Source organism: Pituophis catenifer, unplaced genomic scaffold (genome assembly GCF_029215685.1).
Source record: "Pituophis catenifer annectens isolate HBS135680 unplaced genomic scaffold, rPitCat1.0.hap2 SCAF_1, whole genome shotgun sequence".
NCBI classification, from domain to species: domain Eukaryota; kingdom Metazoa; phylum Chordata; class Lepidosauria; order Squamata; family Colubridae; genus Pituophis; species Pituophis catenifer.
Window position 1 is genome coordinate 304353717 of NW_027256881.1, and position 13911 is coordinate 304367627.

The window sequence follows — 13911 nt, forward strand, 5'->3', positions numbered from 1 at the left end:
CAAAAAAAATCTTTAAAATGTCATTCTGTTAAATTCCTTGATAATGTTTTTAATGTTGAGGAGGGAGGGGAGGTCCTGCCTTTTTACACAATTTTCAGAAATATAGTTCCCCCTCCCCCCAGATTGTTTATGGATTTTTAACCAGAGGAAGTTGGATGGTAATGAATTTCATTCAGTGATGCCATCTGCGCTACGGTGGATTCCATCTCTGGATAGTCTTGCCAAGCCCCTTCCACAAAAATCTGTCAGATGTCTTCCACATCCCTTGCCTTGCTGAGTTGAACAAATACATAAGCATGCAGTGAATTTGCTCAAGAAGTAGCCTTGAGATCATAGATTCACAACCATCCAAAGGAGTGCTGTTGGTGGTTACTTCAGAGGAACCTATGCCCTCAATATCCGATTCTGAAGTACAAACAAGTCAAAGCCTCAGGCATGCAGAGAGGCAGCAGATGAAGGACTAGTCGTTTCATGAGAAGAATGGACAATTATTCAAGAGAATTATTTTTAGCCATCTAAATCCTAAAAGCTAATAATGTAGTCTTGCTTGGAATTCTCTTAGGGAGAATACAAAGGATTTTTGTTTGTAACAAAGAAATGAGTCAGCATTATTTGCCCTTTGTGTTCTGAAACATTTTTTTCATGGTTATACTTTGCTCATACTGATATTTACTGCACTTACATAAGATTGATTTTGGATTTAGAATGCTACTTGACATTTGCCCACTTGAACATATGAGGAAATTCTGCCTGATTTTGGGCTTTATAGACTATGACCAAGTGCCTGATTGGCTGTCTTAGACACTGCCTCCAAAGTGATTCAATAAGTCCTTGTCTGTGGAGAATAAAGTGGATGACCTTGAAGAAGAGAGGGAAGATCCATTACCAAGGAAATCCTTTTAGATAAACATTGATGAGGACCAGATTGGGGAGCAGAAAGTTCCAAAAGCATTTGAGTCAGAGACCCCTAATTCACAAAAAAATAAAATAAAAGGAAAGGAAAGGAAAGAAAAGGAAAGGAAAGGAAAGGAAAGGAAAGGAAAAGAAAGGAAAAAAGGAAAGGAAAGGAAAGGAAAGGAAAGGAAAGGAAAGGAAAGGAAAGGAAAGGAAAGGAAAGGAAAGGAAGAGGAGAAGGAGGAGGAGGAGGAGGAGGAGGAGGAGGAGGAGGAGGAGGAGGAGGAGGAGGAGGAGGAGGAGGAGGAGGAGGAGGAGGAGGAGGAGGAGGAGTTTCCAACTCACCAGACCCTGTAGACAATTTTAATAATAGTAGCTTTAGGCTCAATTGTTTCTTCATCTGGTCTGTCTTGCAGAACTGATTTTATCTTTCCCAGAACATAATAGAGCATTTATTTGTTTGTTTGTTCAATTTCTATAGCCACCCATTTCAGTGAATGACTCTGAGTGATTTACAATTCCATTCCTCATCATCCAGTCACAGCTGAAGAAGCTTCTTGGATGAGAAGCGAAACATCTTCAAAGAAAAACAAGAAAGTCTAGTTGCCTCTTGAAAAAGCACCTTGGGACAACATTTAACAATTTAAAAAATATTTTAAAACAGTAAAATGAGTAAAAAAAAACCAAAAAAAAACATTAAAACCAGTAAAAAACATTAAAACCCCCAATTCAAGATGCATACGAGCAAGATATTTGGCCTGTTAGCTACGGGTGAAATGCTACCGGTTCACACCAGTTTGGGTGAACTGGTAGTGATAAAAGCTACTGGTTCAAGCAAATCAGCAGTAAAAAAAAAGCTACTGGTTCATGTGAACCGGTATTTCTGACGATCAGCTGTAGTGATAAAAGCTACTGGTTCAGGTGAACCAGCAGTAAAAAAAAGCTACTGGTTCATCTGTACCGGTATTTCTGACGATCAGCTGTGCCACATGATTTATATTCACTAGAAAGCAGCAAATCTAAATTGCATGACATAGCTGTTTCCTCCCCTCACTGTTCTACTTACCTTGTTAAGCCTCCTTTTTCTACGCGAAGCGCATGTTTGGCACGCACTGCACATGCACGGGCAGCGAACCGGTGGCAATTGGCGGAGGATTTCACCACTGCTGTTAGCAATATAGCCAGGAAATGGGGCCCTTAGCACATTCAGTACCCAGGGTCAGGAACATATTCTTCTTCCATCCTGGCTCCCAATACTAAGTAAAACAGATCAAAAAAATTCTCACTCTTTTGTCCTATCCATTGTAACAGAATTCCTTTTTGTAGTTATTGGTCCATGCAGACAAACTACCAACACTTTCCCATTCTAATGTAATCGTACACATTGTAGAGTTGCTGTAAATTCACAAATTAGGTGGGAAAATTCTAGGGATAGGAAGGTGGCTACCGTAAGAGCAGAAAAGATAGTTAAGCGATTGTGTGCTGTGCTTATTCAATCCTTTACATCCCATATTTACAAGGTAGAAGTATAGTAAAAGCTTACATACTATTGACTACATATCATGCCTGAATGCTACCAAAAAGGAGATAATGTTGCTGCTTAGGTTGCCAGATTTGAAAGACTGTTACTGGTCTGCTACTGCTGCCTCATTATCATTGCATTGTTTATCACTGGCCACTGACTATTAGCCTTGCTAGACTTTGCCTGCCACTGTCCAATTTCAGTGTTCCTCTGTGGTGCAAAAGGCTACCAATAGCTTTGCACTTAAATGCCCCCTGTGCCATGGGTCAATATGCATAGGCATCAGGTGTATTTTCCAGCATCTTTATATTCTACACTTCTTGTAAGGATAGGTTACAATATAACTCTCCCCGGGCCATGCTCCTCAATGTTAGTAAAGAGGAAGAAAGGAGCAGAGTTTTAAGGAGCATTTGCATACTGTTTCCAGCATCCATTCTTTCAATATTGTCCATTAGAAATACTGCCATACTTGGGAAGGGGAAAAGAAAGCACTTGGTGTGCTTTGATTGCAGGGAGGAGATCAGATGTTTCACAGCTCTCTTCTTACCCAATTGTTATGAGGGGCTCCCCCTACCACCAATCAACAAAGTCTCTTTCGGGGAGCAAAGTTTAACACCACAACAGAAACTTTCAGTTAGAGACTCCAGGGTTAATTTCAAAGCAAGAAAATGCTGCAATAGAAATGAAAAGGTATATGAGAGCCACTGCAGTTTCAGGTTAAGGACAATAGGAAGCAGGGGGGAATCTGAAAGGGGGTCCCCTAGGGGTAAACCCTTATGTCTCGTATTTTTCCCTAGTTTGTCTTGATAGTATCTTTCTAAGTGGTAAATCATACCAAGGCTTTTATATCCTATTAGCCTCATCAAAAAAAAAAAAAAAAAAAAAAGCAGGAGAACAAGGCTCTCATATGATCATAATGCAGGACTAGTATGGCCCTTAAGACCATAAATAAACATGTCCTGTGCCAAGAAGGATACACTAAGAGAAAGAAAATATCATTCTCCTGAAATTTCATTTTTCCTTCCTGTTTCAAACACTATTATTTTTGGCTTAGCGTTTCTGGTTGTTCCTCTGTATGTGGATAGATATATTGATGTTCATGAAACTGAGTCCTGTCCTCAGAGGATTCTATAGACAAACACACAGATGCTTTTCCTTCAGCTTCATTTCTCCTGCTTGGTTCATTTTCTTTGTTTCTTGTTCTTAATAGACATGATGAACACGAGCTTATTTGGAAAGAGTGTTCAAACCATACAGCTTGTATTTGGTGTAGACTTTATATGACAGATATTATCCGCATTTGTATCTATCTTTCTATATATGCCTGTACATACAAAGACAAGTAATTAATGCGGATGATTTGGAAAGGGAAACAGTGGTATGTCAACATGCCAGGCAGCCAAACCCAAGAAACCAATTACTGAAATATATATTTCTGTATCCCAAATCAGCATTACGTCTACAACTGAGAATTAGAAATACATTTATCATAAAAGTCCAGTTCTTGGCATTCTCCTTTCTTGAAAGACAGGAGAGCTGCTGCTAATCAGCGTAGAAGATACTAAACTTCCTGCAGTAGTAGTTTCTTTAGTTAAAAAGGGTGTTCATTAAAAGAGTGTTGACATATATTGAATAAGAATCATATTTAAAGAAAACGATATGGCAAATGTGAAAGAGGAAAAAAGGAAAGAAAAAGAAGAGCTAAGAAAAAAGGAGATTGAGAAAAGAAAAAGAAGAGAAAACATGAAAAGATCTATAAAGAAATGGTTTCGAAACTTCTTCTTGGCAGTTATACATACTATCTAATTAAAACTCTCCCTTTCTAACATTGCATTGTAATTCCCGTCTTTCTTTCATCAAAACCATAAATCACTAAATCATTTTCTTTTTTATTCCAAAAATCCGTAAGCGGTTTCCAGTCACCAATGAATGTCAATAATGACCTTTCCCTTATCTAAGAAGTCAGTATGGCCATCTCAGCAAGTTTGATCAATTTTGCCAGTCATTCCTCCATCCTGGGTAATACTGAATCTTTCCATCTTTGTGCATATAATAATCTCATAAAAAGGTAAAGGTTTCTTCATTTCTGTTATATGCCATATAAGGAAGTAAGGAAGTGAACTGCAGGCTTCACTCAGGTCCTCCAAATAGGAGGGAAAATACTTGAATCTCATTGGCTAAGCCGTCTGGCAGCCCTCTATAAAAGAGGACACTGCCAGACAAGCAGATTGTTGGGTTGTACTGATCTACTATTAAAGAGCTGTTGTTACTGAAGAACTGTGTCCATCTCTTCTATCACCGAATCAAACAATTTCTTAGTCAAGGAAGCCAGCATTGTCCGAAGACACTTCCCTGGTCATGTGGCCAGCAAAGTGCATGGAATGCTGTTACCTTCCCACTGCAGTGTTATCTATTTATCTACTTCCACTCACACACTTTTGTACTGATAGGTGGGCAGGAACTGGGCAAGTAACAGAAGCTCACCCAGTTGTGTTCAGGACTCAAACCCAGGCTGTCAGCTTTCCAGCTGACAAACTCAGTGTCTTTCATTACTGAGCCATCGTGCCCCATTCTGGAAACTCATATCAGTAACCATTTATTGAAATAATCTTCCAAGACTATTTTCTGTTTATCCATCAGTTCTAAATGAAATAGTTCTGCCTACAATTGAATATTATTTATTTCATGTTTTTTATTTTAATAATTTTTCTCTACCACCTTTTTTTTAATCCTCTGTATCAATGTGTGTATTTGAATCCATTTTCAAAGCTTTTTTAATGTCCGTCAAGCATTATTCAACCCTTTTGATCACATATTTTCTCATTGATTCATTTGTATATTACAGCTAAGTTTTTTGTTCACTTTATCATAGATTCTTTAACCTATTTTTCTTCCATTTCAAATTTCAACAAAAGTTTGAACATTTTAGACATTACATGTTCATAATTGGTGCATAATTGCATTTCAAATTTTGTCTTAGTTTTCTTCATGTCATAATTATTTTTATCCATTTCAATTCTTTCTGATAAGTGTAAATGGAAAAACCATAGACAGCTGTATCCTTCTGCTATTTTATACCCCCCTAGGTGATTCTCCAATAATTCCTGGTATGTTAACAATTTGTCTTTGCCTGTTGTTTCTGTTCTCTGTAATACTCTTCATGTGCTGAGATCCAAAGATATATTTTCAGGTGCAGCCTAGGTTTATAGTTATTCCATATTCTCAATATGGCACATCTAATAAAATATTGTTTAAAATCCACATTAACGTTATGGTACCATAAATATTTATGATATTCATGGATTCTGTCTTCTAATTATAAAAGTATTTTCTTTCTCAACAAGACCCATTCTTTCATCCAACAGTCTGCAAAATACAATTTCATATCATCCAATCCAACTCTCTTTTCTTTACATCTTGTAACACTTTGTATTTGACTCATATTTTTCCCATGCCATAAACGTTTAGATATATCTTTTGCCATCAATTGAATAATACATTAGTTGTCAAAACAGGTATTGTCTGAAACAAAAACATCATTCTACTTATTTTTCTCCTGCCCTTTCTCATGTCCTTTTTAATTTCATTCCATTCCTAAACATAATTACTTTAGAACATAGAACATGGAATCATAGGGCTGGAAGGTATTGTCAGAGTTTGTTGCAAAAATCAAATCCAGAAGCACACACAGATAACTGAATCAGCTGGATTCATTAACTTCTTTATGTTCATAATAACACATAAAGTATATTTACAATACCAATAGTTGATTCTTTAGCTCAGATCAGCAGACATGTTCACACACAGAGTACAGCAGAGAGACCTGTTTCACTGCACAGACTCAGAAGCTCCACACTAAGATACGCCCTGGCTCCAGTCTGTCTCAGCTCCCAATTGGCTGACTTTGTTACTATGTCCTATTCCAGTTGATGGATATATTCTGACAGGTATCTTGGAGGTCTTTTAACCCAACCCCCTGCTCCAGCAGGAAACCTTACATCATTCCCGTCAAATGGTTGTCCAGTCTATTTTTGAAGTAATAAAGCACCCACAAATCTGGGAGGCAAGCTGTACCACTGTTGAATGAATTAGTTAATTGTTCATTAATTGTTAGGGTGAGCCTGCATGTTATTTTGAAATAACATGTAATTCATGATAATAATAATAATAATAATAATAATAATAATAATAATAATAATATAACCAGTGGATTAATTTAGACATGACTGAGTTGCTAAATTAATCCACTGGTCATTATGTAAAAGTTACGACTTTCCTGTATCCAAAAAGTCATGGGAACATAAAGTGGAAAAAGTTATAGAAAACGAGAAGGTGAAGATTTATTTATTTATTTATTTTATTTAAATTTGTATACCGCCCTTCTCCTAGTGGACTCAGGGCAGTGCACAGCCAAGTAAAAAACATCCAATACAAAATTTAAAAATTTAAAAGAATTATACCCTTTGGCCGAAAATTAAGAACCTTACGACTAAAACCCATTAAACAATTAAAAAATCTAATATCTCAAAAATGGGGGGGGGGGTGTTTCACGCCAGCCCTGCTTGATGGAAGAAAAAAGTTTTTAGGGCGCGGCGAAAAGCCCGGAGATCTGATATCCTCCGTATCTCCAGGGGCAAATCGTTCCAGAGGGCAGGTGCTGCCACAAAGAAGGCCCTCCCCCTGGGGGTCGCCAGCCGATGCTGCCTAGCTGACGGCACCCTGAGGAGTCCCTCTCTGTGGGAGCGTACTGGCCGGTGGGAGGCTATTGGCGGCAGAAGGCGGTCCCACAAATACCCAGGTCCGATGCCATGGAGCGCTTTAAAGGTGGTAACCAGTACCTTGAAGCGCACCCAGAAGTCCACTGGGAGCCAATGCAGCTCGTGCAGGAGAGGGGTCACATGGGAGCGCCCTCTCGCTCCCATAATCCCCGGTGCAGCCACATTCTGCACCAGCTGGAGCCTCCGGGTGCACCTCAAGGGGAGCCCCATGTAGAGAGCATTGCAGTAGAACAGGCGGGAAGTGATGAGTGCCTGAGTGACTGTGCATAAGGAGTCCCAATCCAGAAAGAGACGCAACTGGCGAATCAGGTGAACCTGATGAAAAGCCCCCCTGGCCACGGCCGTCATATGCTCTTCTAAAGACAGCCGTGCATCCAGGAGGACACCCAAGTTGCGAGCCCTCTCCATGGGGGCCAATAACTCACCCCCAATAGCCAGCGATGGCACCAGCTGGCTATATCGGGACGCCGGAAGCCACAGCCACTCGGTCTTGGAAGGGTTGAGTCGAAGCCTGTTACTCCCCATCCAGATCCGCACGGCCTCCAAGCACCGGGACATCACTTCAAGGGCATCGTTGGGATGGCCTGGGGTGGAGATGTACAGCTGAGTATCGTCAGCATACTGATGGAATTCCACCCCGAAGCCATGGATGATCTCGCCCAGTGGCTTCACATAAATGTTGAACAGAAGGGGTAAGAGGACCGATCCCTGCGGCACCCCACACACAAGGCGTCTCAGGGTCGACCTCTGCCCCCCTGCCAACACTGACTGGGTCCAGTCGGAGAGATAGGAGGAGAACCACCGTAGAACGGTGCCCCCTACTCCCAGCCCCTCCAACCGGCACAGCATGATACCATGGTCGAAGATCTTGTGGGACTGTCGAATACAGACGGATCATCACTTGGAACACAACACGCCAGATATCACAGTTGTCGAAAACCAAAATGTACAATTTATTGACATTGCGGTACCAGGAGATGCCAGAGTCGAAGAAAAAGAACTGGAAAAAATCATGAAATATTGTGACCTGGCCATCGAAACTACACGGCTATGGATGAAACATGTAACAGTGATACCCATTGTCAGCGGGGCACTTGGTACTATGTCCAAGAATTTTATAAGATACATCAACAAATTGCAGCTTCCTGCAATAACACCAGTGGAACTGCAAAAAATTGCACTACTTGGAACATTGTACATTTTAAGAAGGTACTTGGTTGATACCTAGGACGCTGGCAGCAACTCGTATCAACCATTAGTACCAGTCAATTATATTTGTGACACATTTTTAAATGTTCAGTTGACTGGGTTTCATGTTTAATGAATAAAAGAGATAATAATAATAATACCAAAGTATTTCACTTTCAACCTTAAAATCAGTTTTATCCACCAGTTCTCTCTGTTCTTCTATTTCCATATCTGTTAACATCTTCATCTTCCGATAATGAATCTGAAAACCAGATAGCAAGCATAGCAAAAGTCCTTTAATATTCTCATTAATGTTTCTATTTCCCTAACAGATCCTCCAAAACTATCATAAGGTCTTCAGCAAATACTTATAACTTTGTTTTTAATCTTTACTCCCATTTCTTTCATCTTGCCTTATGTCTGCATTCATTGTCTGAAGAACTAAAATGAACATGAGTGAAGACAGCAGGCCTTGTTCTTTTTTAAATCTTACAAATTTGGTTAATTCTTCATTAACTGTTATTTGTATTTCTGTATAAATGGATATTGCACATTTAATAACATTAATTCAGAAGTCTATATCTTCCAGAACTCTAAACAAGAAAATTCATTTTCAATTATAGATTGCCTTCTCTGCATCTGAGAAGATCAATGAACTCTTTGGGGAAATTCTCAGTTATCCAGATCATAGTTGCCTCAAAGGTGCTGTTTTTTTCTTTTTCTTTGAGGAATGTTATGAAATGGGGTTGAGGGGTACCCCGGACCGTGAACCAGCTCATGAGCAAACACACTGAGACTGAAATAATTCTGACAAAGGCATCTTGTGTAAAAATATAATTTACTTTAAAACATTTAAAAAGCACTATGTCTTTAAGAAAGCACATTAAAAACAAAGTCTTATCTGGGTATGTGAAGCAAGGCTATCTCCCTAGATCCCTCTCCACAATACCGAAACAGTTCACAAGAGAATAAAGCTAACATGAAGGTAAGCAGCTTCGGCGTCGATACATCATCAAGGTAGGGGCAGCACAAACTTCACAGCTAAAAGTCACCTGAAGTAAAAACAGTTCAAACAGCAAACATTGCTTGAAGCTTGTGGGAGGAAAAAAGGTCCAGCAACAGCAGTCCCGATGATAGCTTGCGTGCTACAAAACAGCAAAAGGCAAGCATCCGTGGGAGTTTCTCTGCAACAGCATCTGGAGTCCTTATCTGCATTCTTCTCCCATCTGCGGCGTTGCACTAAGCTTCCTGCAGGAGCTGTGCATTTAGGCCTAAACCAGGAGTCTAGGCCCAAGTAGCAAGCGAAAAGGTCCTTGCTTATATGGGGAGTTAACCTGCAATTAACTAGGGCGGGGAAGGCTTGCAGGTAATTGCCAACAGGAGATGGCTTGATTGAAACCATACTGTTTGTGAGTAGGCAGGTAGCCACAGCAATCCTGGAAACACTTGTGACAAGGAAGAAGATCCATTGCCCCACCATCAGAAGTGATGAAGCTTCTTGGATGAAAAACAAAAGATTTTCTTCTTCCTCAAAGAAAAAACAGTCCAATTGCCTTTGAAGAAAAAAGCACCTTTGAGACAACATCAACAAAGCTTGCTTTTCACTGTGCTGCTTCAAATACCCCAGAATATTTCTGGAGTATTTCTAATATTAGCTTGTAATGATTTTTGGGTAAAGACCCACATCTATCCTGCAAAATTATTTTCAACCTTTCAGACATAAACATTTTAAACAGACATTATAGACATTATTCAACAAAATTATTGGTCAATAATTTCTTGTTAAAGTCACATCCTGGAACTCTTTGAGTATTAATAATTATACTGGATTCTTTCCAGCTGTCAGGAACCTTTACATTCTGTAAAATAACATTCATCATTTGTTGTAAAAGTTGTAAACGTTCATTCTTAAAACATTTATAATACAAGATTGGCTGTGGCATAAAGTTTTTTGAAGGCCAGTTTATCCATGGATGGGCTTTTCCATGGACCACCTGGCCAGTCCATAAAATGTGGGTTATTTAGCATCTCTATGAAAATCCCAAAGCTTTTTAAGTTTACCTGACTGTTTAAAATGGTAATAAAATCTCAAGAGATTACTTAAACACATTTTTAAAAAGAAAACTTAAGTTTCTATCTGATGGATAAGTTAAGTATCTGATGGATACTTTGCATGATATTTCTTTGGGTGTGTTTTTTAAATTTTCCAAATGAAAAATAAAAATAAAAATAAAAAACCCCACTAAATGTAAAAATTACGTTTTATATGCTACTTGACAAAGTAGCCTATAAAACATGCGTAGCTATGTACTGTTTGGCCTGGTTCTGGTCCTACATTGCTGCCAACTTCCAACAGTATTTAATGGATTCCATGTTGATAAGAGTTTGAGACTGTATTGGAAATACAGATGGAGCTTTTTAAACCTCTGGCCCTGGTGCCATCCTTGAAACATAACATATTGATTGAAAATATCCCAGAAAACATTGAAATAAATTATCCTGTTAAGCACAAAGATTTATGCTACAGAAATCATTAGCATCTTGCAAAGGTATATTGAATTTAGCTCATCAGCATGTTTTGTTATCAAAACCTGGCATCCTGTTTCCTAAAGATATACCAAATAAATCTCTCTCATCTTTTTTTTCTCTCTCTGCAGCTACAATCTGGGACATTCTTCAAACAAAAACTATTCATGAGAAAAAGCCTACGCAGACAGGAAAAAAGTCATCATGTCAGCCTTAACTAGAACCAAAGCCAAGAGCAGATGCTGACATTTACTTAAAACAGGGAATCGGCTAACAAATAGCACAACTGAAATATGTTAACATCTGATCTTACGCAGATTTAAAGTGATAAGAAAAACTCTCTTCCATATGGACTACAGATCAAAAAAAATTATATTCCACAGTACAGCAGTGTTTTCCCCCTTTTATATACAGTAAGAAATCTCTCAGAAGCCATTTCTCAAGAACCTAGTTTTATTATACGTATATTCCCCAACCATGAATGAAACTAGAAATGCTGAGTTTTTAATGAAGAGCAAACTGGCAGCTGGAATACAACTTTTTCCTTCCCTATAAAATTCTTAAGAAAATAATTCCCAGGACTGTAATGGGTGATTTCCTTTACTTCAGTTTACAAATGGATTCAGGAAATAGACTATTTCTCCCTGCCCATGGAAAAGATCTTGTTTAATTCTAAGTGCAAAGCCACTTTGACTCTCATGTTTCCAATTATTTTATCTAGAACATGTCCATCTTTTGGCCCTAGCTCATGGGAATTCTAGTTCCTTCTCTATGATACAGTTTAATTAAGCACCAAGACATTGACAATTTTTAAAGCACTATGAGGAGGAGTAAGAAAGGCTGAGAAACACTTGCTTCTCTCTTTCAAGAAAGACATACTATCTCCAGAACCACTGCTGCTTCCTAATAATTTTTTTCCCCTTGGGGATGATAACGGATCACTGAGTTAGAAGTACACAGTTAGAACTGTGCGGCAATTTTAGTGAGTTAAGCTGTTTTCCTAAAGTCTGCCTGCAGAAGCCAAGAAGGGTTGCGTGGGTACTCAAGCATGCTTGTCTGGCACCCCTATGGTGAATAGTACACCCTGTCCTGGGAACTTTTTTTTTTGCAAATGTGGATACAAGTTTGGGTTTAAATGGAGGCAAGTTAAATGAGGTTTTAATCTGAGAAATGAAATCCCGAATAATAGGTACCTCCTTCATCAGACATCAGAGAATGTTTTTAATTGTCTAAATTCCTATAACTGTAGGTAGGCGAAGATTGATAGACAGATAGTAAATGTTAAATACCTATACAATTATATTCTAGACTAGGAACATTGTTTCCTGGACTGAGCACTAAATAAAAATTAGAAGCAAGGAAGAAAAAAGAAATAGCCATAATCTATACCTAGTCATATTTCAAAAGAGCCAGTTAAATTCAACATGCTTCATAATGACTGACTGAATCCCAATGGGCCGTTATATTTTTTTCCAAGCATGATAAAATCTGCATTCAACTACTATTGTGTTCCAGGGTGAATCCAAAATAAGATACTTTTAAAGTAACCTTTGAGCTGTATATCGTTAAAGGACGATACCAAAGGCACAACATTGTGGAAAAAGAACGTGATTTAATTGATGATCTCTCTTCTGGCATTCAGCTTGCCCAACTTAAATATCAAGGAGACAAAGACAGATTGAAAATTCTCCTGAGAACAGCAACACACATAATTAAAGGCCTGATTTATGAAGCCAGATTAAAAGAATTGGATATATAATGAGCAACTTTTAAAGACAAATAAGGAGAACAAGGAGAGGGAAGAAGAAAAAGGAGCAATAAACATGGCAAGAATTCAATACAATGCAATTCCTTCATCAAGTTGTGTGATTTTGTCTTCGCTTCCTTGTTTTCTTGAGTTTTTTTTAAAAAATATTTATTTTACTAACACCTCCTAATGAAACATTTTTGCATATGTCCCGTGGTCACATGATTAAATCACAGATAATACTGGGAATTAAGGAACTTGTGACCTTCAATTTCATTCACATGCATTTAGGTCATCTGCTTCCTTCTAAAACTATTATGAATGATCTATGGTCCATTGTGCCATTATACTTCTCTTTATCTTTATTCTTGAGTGATAGGCTCTGTCTCTACTTAGAGAGAGTTTTTGGATATAAAATGGATGAATTAGGCCCTCAATAAACTCAGTGCTAACTTTATTCCCACATATATTACTACATAATAAATTCAGCCATAACATCAAACATTCATCAACTTGTTCTTCTTCTGTCTGATGTATTCTTTCATTTGCCTATGGTATCTTTCTCCATAGGAAAAAAATGGTATGTTCTTATAAAAAAACCTCCTAAATTCCAAACTAAACGTACATATATCTAATATCAGAAAAAATACAATTCAGAAATTAATAGGAAAACATTTCAAGCAAGGGGTTTACTTTATTATTGAATTAAAGTGGTTATTCAGGAACAAAGGAACTTTAGACAAAACTCGTGTGTGTAATTGCTGGATTAAAAGAAGTCAGATCTACTCAATTGGGTCTAAACAGATAATGACTTCTTATCAAATTGTAATCATCTTTCATGCCTCTTATGAAGTGAACTTTATCAATGAAAAATAACAGAATAACAGAGTTAGAAGGGACCACAGAGGTCTTCTAGTCAAATCTCCTGCACAAGTAGGAGACCCTATACCCATGATAGTGAACCTATGGCACGTGTGCCAGAGGTGGCACACATAGCCATATCAGTGGGCACATGTGCTCAGCTCCGGCGTGCATGTGCTAGCTGATTTTCGGGCCTTCTGGGCTTACCAGAAGTAGGGAAACAGGTTCTTTCCTGCCTCCAGAGGGCCTCAGGAGGGTGGTGGGGAAGGCCCATTTTTCTCTTTCCTCAGGCTCCAGAGCCTTTCTAGGAGTCTGGGGAGGGCAAAAATGGCCTCCTCCCCCCCGCCCCGGAGACTGGAAACGGCCCATTTGCCAACTTCCAGTGGGACTGGAAG